The sequence below is a fragment of the Stigmatopora argus genome, chromosome 15 (genome assembly GCF_051989625.1).
Source record: "Stigmatopora argus isolate UIUO_Sarg chromosome 15, RoL_Sarg_1.0, whole genome shotgun sequence".
NCBI classification, from domain to species: domain Eukaryota; kingdom Metazoa; phylum Chordata; class Actinopteri; order Syngnathiformes; family Syngnathidae; genus Stigmatopora; species Stigmatopora argus.
Window position 1 is genome coordinate 9,430,872 of NC_135401.1, and position 12,315 is coordinate 9,443,186.

At 39.7% G+C, this 12,315-nt stretch overlaps 1 long non-coding RNA gene across 1 annotated transcript in view; it reads left to right on the forward strand.

Annotated features, from left to right (window-relative positions):
- LOC144089790 (uncharacterized) overlaps positions 1 to 12,315 on the forward strand; it is a 189,487-nt gene that overhangs the window by 114,866 nt on the left and 62,306 nt on the right. Inside the window, exon 4 of the long non-coding RNA XR_013305182.1 lies at positions 9,900 to 10,080. This is a non-coding gene — a long non-coding RNA (uncharacterized LOC144089790). The remainder of the gene's footprint in view (positions 1 to 9,899; positions 10,081 to 12,315) is intronic.

Consider the following 12,315-nt stretch of genomic DNA (forward strand, 5'->3'; position numbering starts at 1 on the left):
AATAGCTTCCAAAATCAAGAAATTCGATGAAATAAGTACTTTTCATACATAAATAGATTTAATTAAAAAAATGAAAATAAAAATATTTGGGGTTGTGCACATATATTTTACCAGTCTTTACATAATTGACTCATTTTTATAAGAAAAAAAAATCACACCTTGCATTTTTGTCTTGAATAGACCATTTAACAATGGGATTATTCTGGAAAAAAAGTACTAAAATGGCACTTTAACTTCAAAAAGAACAGTAATTGTAAATTGCCCACATTGTTTTTCCAGTGTTTTGCATGTGTGAAACAATGAAGTCAAATTTCTCCAAATGTTGCATTGCAAACTTTTGGGGTGGGGTTAGATGGATTACTTTTGTTGACACAAACATTTATGTTTTAGTCTTGTACTTATTTTCCAACATGTGCATTGTCCATGTAGACATTATCTAGGTTCTTAATTTTGGGCTCGCATTCTTGTATTTCATGTAATCATCAGTTGCGTTCTTTTTTTTTTTTTTTTTTTGGTCGGAGGAGCTTGAACCTGCGGACCCAGAGTTAGTGTTATTTCTGTAACTGCCCTAGCCACCACCCTCTAGTAAACAGTCCATTAGTGTAGCGCTCCAAGGTAAACATATTTACTGGCTGGTGACGACTTGCCAGTGTGGCTTGTCGAGCCCCGTGGCAGAGGGGATTTCATTAAGCAGAGGGCAGGGGGAGAACGGAGGAAATTAATGTGCCATTCAAGATGATTTCTTTGTTTCCCATCAACATGATCACAGACAGGCCGCAGGGAAGAGATGATTTACGCACACAAAGGAAACAGACAGGCAGCGAGAAGGAGTGAGAGCAAATATCAAAAGGCTCCCAGTGCGTGAAATGTCTTCCTTTTGGTACTCTTTTAAAAAAAAAGCCCTTGTTGGGATTCTTGTTAATGCTTGAAGAGCTAGAATTGTCTTCAATCGGAAAATCTTTCTTGTTTGTCATAAAGAGAAGGAAGTATTGCAACACACCACCAGGCAAAACGTTATAATGCCTTTTTTTGTCGTCCAACATAGCAATTCAACCAGTGCAATGATTTCCTCTGCTCTCATTCAGGAAGTTTTATCAAAATATGGCTGTCTTTTTTTTTTTTTGGCAGCCTCAATTTTGTCATTCTGTTGACACTTTGCTTCACAAGTTAATTTTCAGTTCACTTCTTTTGGCTCAACATTGGCAGATGTGTGATTAAGCAAAGAGGGAGTGCTGTATCTTGTTTAATTTAACTAAAAAATATTCTTGGCACAGTCCAATTTTACAAATGTAATATAAAATGTTCAGCGCAATGTCCAAACTGCATCAAGTGGCTGGAAAGTAGACCATTAATGTTCCAGATCTCTCGTGAGCCCAATGTGGATAATTATATGGTAGAATGGCGATAGCATGCCTGCATCTCTTTATCGTACCCCATTTTTCCTACTTTTTTTTGTTTTAAGTTTTACACATTCTCAAAAATCTAATTGCCAAATGTAAAGTAATAGCCAACCATATCTAGTTGTATCTCATAGAAATGTACTTTGCAGATTCTAAAATCTGATAGCAAAACGAAGAACAATGAACTGCACAGTCTATCCTAACACAGACAGGACATATCAAGTGACATGGAAAAATCAATTTTTATTGGATTTTTTTTTCCACTTGGATGGCACTTTTAGAGAGATTGGCTGGGTTAGCTTTGCTGCATTTAAATTACACTTCCATTTACACAAAATCACACTGACACACACTTATTTTCAGATGCCCGGCTGTTTTGTGTAGTTGGTGACCTTAGACAGTGGAGCAGGTGTTTAGGATATGATAACATCATGACAGAGAGCACAGGTGCGACAACACACAGACAGGAAGGACACACTCTCTTGCGCACACACACATGCGATACAACTCTTTGTTGCATACAAAACATTTGATACTGTATAAAGATTTACTTCTCATTTATGAATTTATGTTCATATAGCTCTGCAGTGTGAGTGATTCCAAGATCGCAGATGTCAATATTTGTTTTCTTATCGGCGGAAAGTTGAAGAAATTTAGAAAGAGAGGCACATATTCTTTGATTTACACACTTCTTTTCCACAGTAAATATATAATTGACCTGTGATTCCATGTTTTTTTGCTTTTATTTCTTCGAGATGTGTGCGTGTGTGTGTGTGTGTGTGTGTGTTTGTGGTGTACTAACTGCTGTGAGATGGGCACGGCTATAGTCATAATAATAATCCTAATAATGGTAGTAGTACAAATAATAATATTATAATGATAATAAATTCTACTCCTAATTGTTATAAAGGGATTTTTGTACTTCATAGTTTTGTGATCATGATTATGCAATGTGGATATTTTCACGAGTATTTCAAGTTAAAATATTAGAGCTAGAGCTGTGTAATGAAATGAGAATTCTCTTAGAAAAAAAAATCTATTAAAAGTGGGTTTATACTTTTTATATCTGAAATTAGTATATTCCAACATTTAATTGAAAATTTGAATATTTGTCCTACTTTTTTCAACTGGAATAAATTATTGTTATACCGTGTGTATATGGTCAATTGTGGCTCAGGTTAAAGGATACATTTCCTTTTCCAATAGTCTATTTTTACCAAATATTAGAAACAATTGCAAGATAATTGTTTTGAGAATATAATTTCTTCACACAACCTGCACAGTGGCTCTCATTTTGCCGATAGTATCAACTGATGTGACAGGTGCATTTTTTTCATGGGTTTTGTATGGAATCCTCAGTTACTCGATTGAGGTTTTGCACCGGGAGAGACTTCACAATCTGCACCATCATGTGGACAGAAGTAGTATAGCCGTAGGTTCGTTGGTATTCTACCCACACAGTAATCCTTCTTCACGCAGACTTGTGAAGGAAAGAAATGGATATTCACTAGGAAAAAAATATTACCTCTGCTTTTCTAGAGCTATTTGTCCCTTCATGCTCAGTATCCAATCTCCCATTTAAAACCCCAAAGCATGCATAAATAGTTTGTTTAAGGCGTCGACCATCAGAAGATGTTTTGAGCAGTGTTGTTGTTTATTTGTCGAAGCCCTGGCTAGCAAGTTTGCCTATACTATGCAAGGCCCAGGTAGAACCTTGACGAGGAGCGATACACAGTCAGCCAATGTTTTGTCTTTCTCATCAAGCATGGCAGAGAGGATTTTCAGAGAGGCTGCACTGGCAGATGGGAGATTGTTCCTTCATGGATATTGTCTGTGAAACGCCTCAGAATATGTCAGCTTTATCTGTGTTAGAACATACCGAACATTTTTGCATGCGATACCGAGCTACCGGAGCCATAGCCTCTCCCATCTGTGCCGTTGCAAACTATATCTCCGTCCTGCAGCATCCCGTCATATAATACTGAAATAACTCCACTGATCAGGGGAAGTGCCGTCGCATTGCCAAGTTTGGGGGAAATGTCTGAAATGCTGTGATATTGAGACGTGGTGCTGCAAGATAGATTATGTAGTATCATTGAGCTATGTTCTATCCTACCATTCCCTCATTCCTCGCTCACTATCTCATACACACACAAGCTGACACACATAATCGCTTTCCCTCATCCTATACAAGAGGTGTGAAAAGCAAATATACAGTATGCTCTGGACAACTTTAGTGTAGTCATGAGAGAAATAGTCATTAATGTAACCACCACCAGCTCAAAATATAATTTCAAGTAGGAATTTCATTTCAAAAGAGTTTGAGTTTTGTTTTTCTTTATCACCAGGGTAGTTTGTATTGAAACGGTTCCTCATGCAACTGTAGTGTACTCTAAGGAATTAATTAGTAAGACATAACACTAATAATTCTCTTTTTTTGGGGCTATTGCCTGCATTTTAAAGGTCTAGCTTATGGCAGCATTATTTCAAAACTATTCAGGTGGTACCCATAAATAACACGCAAGTCACTGATGGTGTAGTAATACATTCGGCTGACTTGGGCTTAGGTGACGTGGGATCAATTCCCACTAAGTGCCAGTGTGATGGTGAGTACGAATGGTTGTCTGTCTCCATGTGTGCCCCACAACTGACTGGCAACCCGTTCAGGTAGTACCCCTTTCACGTGAGGTCAGCTGGTATAGGTTCCCCTACCCCGCAACTCTGACAGAGATACCATTGTTGAGAATAGATACCTTCTATATACTGACAGGAAAGAGCACAGCCACCATTTGTGCCGCAGCGGATTGAACGGTTTTACCCGAACAAAAAGTGCCCAAAATGTTGCAGAGAAGTAAAAGCAAAATCAGCAAACACTATTGTCAGATTTCAACAAAAACTTTCTTCTGCACCATGCTGGGAGATGGAGTCCCAAGACTGGTAGCCATCTTAGGGATTTCTTAGCTCCTGACGTGCTGGTCTCAGTTAAAACTATGAAACATGTTCTGTCTTCATTAGATATAGGTCCTCTCCTGTCTTTTATTGCATCCATGATTCCCATTCCTGCTTGTAGACAACCTTGACAGCCTTCACATTAACCTAAGCAGATTTTTCTCATTGTTTTCTATTCCTAGACATTATCATATTCAGTTCGTTCAAAAGTGCAAATGAAGTGAGTGGCTGGATGGATCCCATGTTGTTTGAGGGCTGAACTTCAAATCCAAGTCACGTTGGACAAGGGCAGGTCAGACGTCGTGTGAAGGAGAAGCAGCAGCCCGCTGATCAAGCGTTGTCAGTGTTTGAGTATCTTATCGAGGCTTTTGCCAGTTCAGCCAGCCTCAATTGCCTTTTTGTGCAGGGATTAGAAAAGGACCATGGCAGCTGATTATTTGGGTGACTGAGTGGCTCTGCGTAAACAAACACCAGCCTCTGCCATTGTCTCAGTCACAATACGGTTGAGTAGCTTCTTAAAAACCCAATACTCACATCACATGGAGGCATTTCTTTTTCAAAACCATATATTGCATTTATCATTCTTTTTCATAACACCCTATTTAAGTTGTATTCATTCTTTCTCCTTCATTTTTTGGCATATGCTATAATACAGCTCTCTGACACTCAAACAAAGCAATTTTAGGTCGTACTGATCTGTATATTGTGGACTTTCACCTATTGCGGATGGGTCTCTAACTAATCCTCAGTGATAATGATATAGTGAGGTGATATAATACTGTATTATACAAATGGGACCAACATTTAATATTTTGCAAGAGTTAATGTTAATAGTAACATTAGACAATAATGTTACTATTAACATTAACACTTGCAAAATATACATGCTATGACATACAAGCTATGGAGAGCTGTCTAAATATATTCACTGAACAACGGAAAGGAGGCGCTTTGTCCATTGTTGGAATTCTTGTCGCTTTCTTGGCATATAGTGACATAACTAAAGGATTACACATAATCTCCTCTAACTGTAAAAAATACAAGACGAGTCTGTTTAAAAGAAACAAACAAAAAAAACGTTGACCCTGGACGAAAAAACAAGTACTATGTCTGGACCCGCAAAATTATATGCCTTATAATGAAGGCAACATATGTTGCATGTATATTAGCCTACTATCAAAATAATTAAGTTGGCTACAAATACATCATGATTAAATATTTATTTTCCCCATTCTGTAGAGAACGATGCACCACATGACTGCTTTGTTGTACGATGCCGCCTCAAGTTTAACTTCATTACAATATTCAAGAATTATGTTTCATTCCTTTGATGAAATTAAAGAAAGGTGATAAAGAAATTTGATTTTTAATGTCATTTTTATTTGGAGGATTTGACAAAGCCACAACAAAATGGATCGTGCATAACGTGCTCCTTTGCCATCTGGGAATGTTTTCCCATGCTTTATTATCTCATTGGTTGTAACAAAACTTGCAGCAATAGTGGAGTTTGGCGAGAAAACCACTTCTTGAGTCTATTTTTGCGCTCGTTTAATTTCTCTAGAAGTAATGCAATCTTACTCTTTCTCTCTTTCATAACTGTATACCTGGCTGCAAATGTAGCATGCCTTACCTGGAAATGTCTTTCCTCATGACTCTTTTAGTTATTCGACAACTTCTCACTACAAAGCGAACATTCAGGGAATCATTCCGCATTGGCAATTAATGCAAATCATTTGGTCCAAGAAACATTGAACCCTCTCTTTTGGCCCGCCGGTTTGTTTACAACAGGCACCTGCCCAGCATCCCGCCCTGCTGAGAGAAACGTGTGGCACAGGCTATGACGCAAATCTTCTTTCACAGAAATGTTGAAATTGAATATTTATTCCACACATTCTTTCAGCATTGGAAAATCTCATTTCATTTTCTGAACCGCTTCATCCTCATTAGGGTCGTGGGGGGTGCTGGAGCATATTCCAGCTGACTCCGGGCCAGAGGCGGGGGACACCCTGAATTGGTGGCCTGCCAATCGCAGGGCACAAGGAGACGGACAACCATGCGTACTCACACCCATACCTAGAGACCATTTATAGTGTCCAATCAGCTTACCATGGATGTTTTGGAAAATGTTAAAAATATTTGTGTAATGTTTGTCCTTCTCCAGAAACCATATCAAAACAACAAATATATTTCTCTCCCCCATTTTCGTACATTTTTGAAAAAGCTCCAGGGAGCCACTCGGGTTGCGCTAAAAGCCGCACGCGGCTCCAGTATCTATGGTTGCCGACTCCCGCCCTGGAGCATTATTTTTTTAAATCATTGCCATTTTTAAATATTATTATTAGCATTATTTTTAATCCAAACAAATCATCCTAAAAGAGATTATGTTCAACCTTCGAGGTCCCTCGAAAGATATCTACAACAGCAAAGCAATGCCTTCTTTATCACAGCTTTTCGGTTCGCATTAAGTACTGGCAAGAGTGAGAGTGAAGAGTTCCCATGTAGGAGTTGTGAAGTTTGAAGCATCTCCACATATCCATTCCAGATGCTGGCTAGACTCACTGGAGCCAAGGGCCATCATACTGGGGGCTACATGGAGTTGTCTTTTGCTCCAGGTGTGATGTCTCATGCTGAGTCCCCCACATGTTCCAGTGCCCTTGTACAAACACACAAGGGGAGGTGACAGCGCCACAAGGGCTGCCTCTCGGCGCCCCACACATATCATGCTTGTCTCTCACGCAGCCCACCCAACCGAGCAGCCACCCACCCAAACGGAGGCCTCCCTTGGATGCTTGCACATACAAGAAGCCTTCTTCCTTTGAAAACTAATCTCTTATTTCACGCATTTCCCACTCATGTCAGAACTTACGGCTCTTTCTGTGCTTGAACCCTTTGACGAGGGGTTACGTTCACACTGCTGCAGGCTCGGACAGGACAGTTGTTGCTGTAGTAACTAGACCGTGTTCCACTTTAATGTAGGACGTATTAAGCTTGTCATATTTCAAGCTTGGTCAGCTTTAGGACAATTCACCATCAGGGAGTATCAGGTGGGGAAAGAAAACAGAAATGGTGCTAGTTTGTCGTTTTTTTTCTTTTCAATGTATGTTTCTGATAAAAGTGAGCTGAAAAAAAGTGAAATAAGCTCCCCTAGTTCCACATTTAGGCATTTTACTTTCTCAAGTTAATTCTTCCATTGCATATCAATCTTTTCCCATTTCCCTTTTACATGAATTCCACCTACACTTTTAAGACTTAACAGATATATGCGGTCAGGGCAAACATTATTTGCAAGCCCACTCAAAATATGTTGCCTCATGGCTTGAGCTGGACTACATCCAGCTTTGGCATAACTCTTATTTACGGGAACAAGGCACCAATGTTCTTGATTTCTTTGACTGAAAAATGTCTGTGCTCATTAATTTTATTAGAAAAAAATAAATTCTTGCTTCTTGCTGTATGAACATTTGAGAATTAAAGGAATATGTTCACTCTGAGTAATGATCAGACTTTTCAAATAGATTTCAACTGATTACAGAAGAAAAGCATTAGTTAAACACATTTTTAAAACAGTTACTTACAAATGACTGCAGCCACTCACATTGTAGCAAATATAATGGTCTTGTAGACAACTGATTAAGACAGGAGGGAAGGGAAATGGGCAACATATAATATCGTTAATCAGTGAAGCTTAAATGATCGAAAATGTAAATATGAGTCTTATCACATTTGAAGTTTCAAATATCAACATAGTGAGTTCCATTAGAGACCTGTTTGTTTGTGCGCATTGGCAGTATCTCTGTTATCATAACTTAGCTGAGATTCTTTGAAAAATCCCATCAGCCAATGTCACTAAATGATTTCCTCATGTTGAAATCCTATGCTTACTACATTTGGAAAAAGAACATTATTGTGTTTCCTTTTATAAGCTATTACAGTGTATGAATATAAAGTCAACCTGAACTAGACAGAAAGCAAAAAGTTCAGAATTGTTTTCAGAAAATCTAAAAACAAATTGATTACTAAGATATTTAATTTATTTGGGGCATTACCGTTCCAAATTCTGTATATGGGGGTTGAATAACTTATAGGCTTTTCAAATATTCCCAAATCCACGCCCAAACCCACAAAAGCAGAATTTGATGTCATTGCTGTTTGTTATTAACAAGTCACATTTGGAAGCAATAAAGCCAAATTGAGCATCTTACATTCTGTATCTTTGTCATGATGGCTCATAACATATAAAATGCAACCATCCTCGCCAGTAAAGTTGGTTTTCCGTTCATCATCTGGGAATTGAAACAGACACGGCTAATAATCTGTTTCTTATTGACCTTCATATTCTATTAGTTGGCATGGTAACACAAGATTTTGCACTGAATAGGTTGGTCATTGTTATGGATGCTAACAGCTGCTATCATCCATAACTCACTTTTACAAACACAATCCTTCTTTGTCGTTACCCACAGCTCAATTTCTCAAGCCAGATCTTAATTTCCAATTCAGAATTTTGTCTCATTCCTAACATCATAACACAGGGAATTTATGTGAATATATGCCTTACTCATGTGATGAGATTGTTTCATCAAGGGAAATGACAAAAGAGCTTTAAAATGCGTTGACTACCTTAAAGGTAGAAAATTGTGATACAACTGAAGTTAAACAACACACTGGATAGTTTGATAAAAGTATACAATAATGTGTAAAACATAGTTCTAGGTATATCCCAGTTTTTTTATCAAATCCCAAAAATTAAAATTGAGAAGAGTGACTTGATCTCATGCCCTTGTGTCGTTTTCATGCCCCTGTCCTTTCTGTAAACACATGCAGATAATGTGTGTATGGGGTTATCTAAAAGCTGTCCCGCTTGGATCTTTAACGCCTCATTACCCCTGTTGACTGCTTCCATTGCCCCAAAGTGGGGGTGGGCTCCCCTTTGCGGAGCCCAGTCTCGTCAAGGTGACCCAACATGCCCCAGGATTGCAGAGAGGCAGAAAAGCAGAGCAAGGGGCTGTTCATTGTTCCCTTTTATTGTACCTTGGCCACTGTATGCTTTAACTGGTGTATGCGGCTGTGGGCTTTCTACATGCTGATCTCATTTTTCAGCACACAGCTGCCTCCACATCAGGCCGGGTGAAGGTGACCTCTCTCCCATTCAGAAGTCCAAATGAGCCAAGTTGACTGACATTATGGGGAATGTATCTTAACAGACTGTTGTTGTTTTCATATATAGCAATTAAAGACATGATTAAATTGGTGCTTTAACGTCTACACTATGCAGACATATGCAGGCACAAATGTAGCAGTTGTTGCTGAGTAATTTTAGCAGGCTACATGCTGTTTGAGCCTCTGTGCTCTTGCAACAACAGACTGACCAGAAACAGACCATTAATGGCACATCTCTTCCTTTTTTATCCTTGCCGACATTCCATCTCCATTTCTTGCTCGTTCGCACTCGGTCCATCCGTCCATCCATCTCTCAATTCATCTCATTTGTCTCCCCCTCCCTCTTTGTGGCTTTGTGTCACCCCCTACTCCCTCCCTACTCTCACACAGGACAGATTGGAGAGTCGTGATAGCAGTGCAGAAGATGAGTGAGGAGCTATTTATCCCAGACGGATCAGGAGGTGTGTGACGGAGGTGTGGACGGTTGCTGCAGGTCAGTGACGTTGGCAGGCGCCAGGCAGGCCGGCCCACATGGCTTGGGGACTGTGGGACTACAGACAGATGGCACCTGGTGGGTGACAAACAATTAACAAACCAACAAGAATAGCTGGATCGGTAGCATACCCACGAGCGTGGCACATAGCGAGAGAGCGGGTGCATCTGTGCTTAGAACACTTTTTCAGTCTTTACTTTTTCCCTCTTCCCTACTTTTGTTTTTGTACATTTCCAACTTACTCAAGAGTTTTCTCAAGATACACATGCACACTCACACATGCGACCCTTGTTGTTGTCGCTATAGATCCGTCCAAATAAAGCAGCACGCAGCATATGCAGCTAGCATATGTTTCTGTTTATTTCAGTGCACTTTGGAGAGAACAACATTTCAACGTTACATTTGATATCTTCTTAGATGTAGAAAGTTCCGAACTTTCGAAACTGCAAAATATTTACATCCATCCATATGTATGCGCAGGGGGTTTTGATTCAGTGCCATCCAATATCTGTGGTGACATAGATTAATTAGGCCTCCAGTGCCATTTACATGCAAGAAAACCTTTTTAGGTGTATGTTCACACAAAAACAAAGGAGTAAAAAGTTTGCGCTAAAAAGTTTCCAATCTTTCCAAATATAAATAACAAACAGTACACCTGCTTTTGCTTTGTGAACATTGAAGTGAACTTCAATGATTTGCTAAGTCAAATGTACTTTGCTTGATGAACATGAGTACTTCACTTTGCCATGATAAATTTACTCCATAATACAGTGGTTCGCTATGTCTAAACTGAAAGCTGATACATTTGAGGCATGTTACTATTTACGGAAAAAGTAAAATGCCTCAAATGTATCAGCTTTTAGTTTAGACATAGCGAACCACTGTACTACACCTATGTTCAGTCATTACAAAAAGACTGACATCTTCATGAACTACCCCTTCAAAATACAGTGGGGCAAATAAGTATTTAGTCAACCACCATTTGTGCTAGTTCTCGTACTTGAAAAGATTAGGGAGGCCTGTAATTGTCAACATGGGTAAACCTCAAACATGAGACGGAATGTGGAAAAAAACTGAAAATCATATTGTTTCATTTTTAAAGAGTTTATTTCCAATTTAGAGTGGAAAATAAGTATTTGGTCACCTACAAACAAGCAAGATTTCTGGCTGTCAAAGAGGTCTCACTTCTTCTAACGAGGTCTCCACTCGTTACCTGTATTAATAGCATCTGTTTTAACTCATTATCAGTATAAAAGACACCTTTCCACAACCTCAGTCTCTCACACTCCAAACTCCACTATGGCCAAGACCAAAGAGCTGTCGAAGGACACCAGAGACAAAATTGTAGACCTGCACCAGGCTGGGAAGACTGAATCTGCAATAGGTAAAACGCTTGATGTAAAGAAATCAACTGAGGGAGCAATTATTAGAAAATGGAAGACATACAAGACCACTGATACTCTCCCTCGATCTGGGGCTCCAAGCAAGATCTCATCCCATGGCGTTAAAATGATAACAAGAACGGTGAGAAAAAATCCCAGGACCACACGGGGGGACCTAGTGAATGACCTACAGAGAGCTGGGACCACAGTAACAAAGGCTACTATCAGTAACACAATGCACCGCCAGGGACTAAATTCCTGCACTGCCATATGTGTCCCCCTGCTGAAGCCAGTACAGATCCAGGCCCATCTCCGGTTCGCTAGAGACCATTTGGATGATCCAGAATAGGACTGGGAGAATGTGTTATGGTCCGATAAAACTAAAATGGAACTTTTTGGTAGAAACACAGGTTCTCGTGTTTCTAGGAGAAAGAATACTGAATTTCATCCGAAGAACACCATACCCACTGTGAATCATGGGGGTGAAAATATCATGCTTTGGGGCTGTTTTTCTGCAAAGGGACCAGGATGACTGATCTGTGTAAAGGAAAGAATGAATGGGGCCATGTATTAAGAGATTTTGAGTGAAAATCTTCTTCCATCAGCAAGGACATTGAAGATGAGACGTAGCTGGGTCTTTCAGCATGACAATGATCCCAAACACACAGCTTGGGCAACAAAGAAGTGGCTTCGTAAGAAGCATTTCAAGGTCCTGGAGTGGCCTAGCCAGTCTCCAGATCTCAACCCCATAGAAAATCTGTGGAGGCAGTTGAAAGTCTGTGTTGCCCAACGGCAGCCCCAAAACATCACTGCTCTAGAGGAGATCTGCATGGAAGAATGGGCCAACATACTAGCAACAGTGTGTGAAAAGCTTGTGAAGAGTTACAGAAAACGTTTGGCCTCCGTTATTGCCAACAAAGGGTACATAACA